Genomic DNA, 928 nt, shown 5'->3' with positions numbered 1-928 from the left:
TGGGAGGTTTTGGTTTACTGTTTCAATTTCTTTTTGTGTTATGGGTCTGTTTAAGCTGTTAATCTCTTCTTGGTTTAGTTTTGGTGGTTCCAATGCCTTTAGATATCCATCCGTTTCTTTTAGGTTTTCAAAATGAGTAGCATACAGGTTTTTAAAGTATTCCCTTATTATGTGCTGTATCTTTCTGGAGTCTATTGTGAAGTTTCCCCTTTCATCTCTGATTTTGTTGATTTGGAGATACTCTTTCTTTCTTTTGGTTAATTGGGCTAGCGGTCTGTCAATCTTGTTTATCTTTTCAAAGAACCAGGTCTTGGAATTGGTGATTCTTTGTATTGTTTTCTTTGTTTCAATTTCACTGATTTCTGCCCTGATTTTTGTTATTTCTTGTTGTCTGCTGGCTTTGGGTTTTGTTTGCTGTTGCTTTTCAAGTGTGTTGAGTTGCAATGTTAAGTCATATATTTGTGTTCTGATTTTTTGATGTAGGCACTTAGAGCTATAAACTTCCCTCTAAGGACTGCTTCAGTGTATCCCAGAGGTTTTGTCATGTTCTATTGTCCTTTTCATTTAATCCAGGAATACTTTTATTTCTTTCTTAATTTCTCTTTTGACCCATTCATCATTCAGGAGTGTGTTGTTTAATCTATATGTGTTCATGTGGTGATTAGGGCTTCATTGGTTGTTGATTGTAAGCTTTATTGCATTGTGGTATGATAGAATGTATTGAATTATTTCAATCTTTTTGTGTTTGTTCAGGTTTGTTTTATGCCCCAGGATATGATCAGTTTTGGAGAAGGTTCCATGGGGTGCTGAATAGAAAGTATGTCCTTTGGTGCTTGGGTCTGTTAAGTCCATTTGATATATGGTATTGTTTAATTCAAATGTCTCTCTGTTAACTCTCTGCCCTGTTGACCTATCTAATGGAGACAGT

The sequence above is a fragment of the Nannospalax galili genome, unplaced genomic scaffold (assembly GCF_000622305.1).
Source record: "Nannospalax galili isolate Female #2095 unplaced genomic scaffold, S.galili_v1.0 scaffold238, whole genome shotgun sequence".
Classification (NCBI taxonomy): Eukaryota; Metazoa; Chordata; class Mammalia; order Rodentia; family Spalacidae; genus Nannospalax; species Nannospalax galili.
This window is presented reverse-complemented; position numbering follows the sequence as displayed.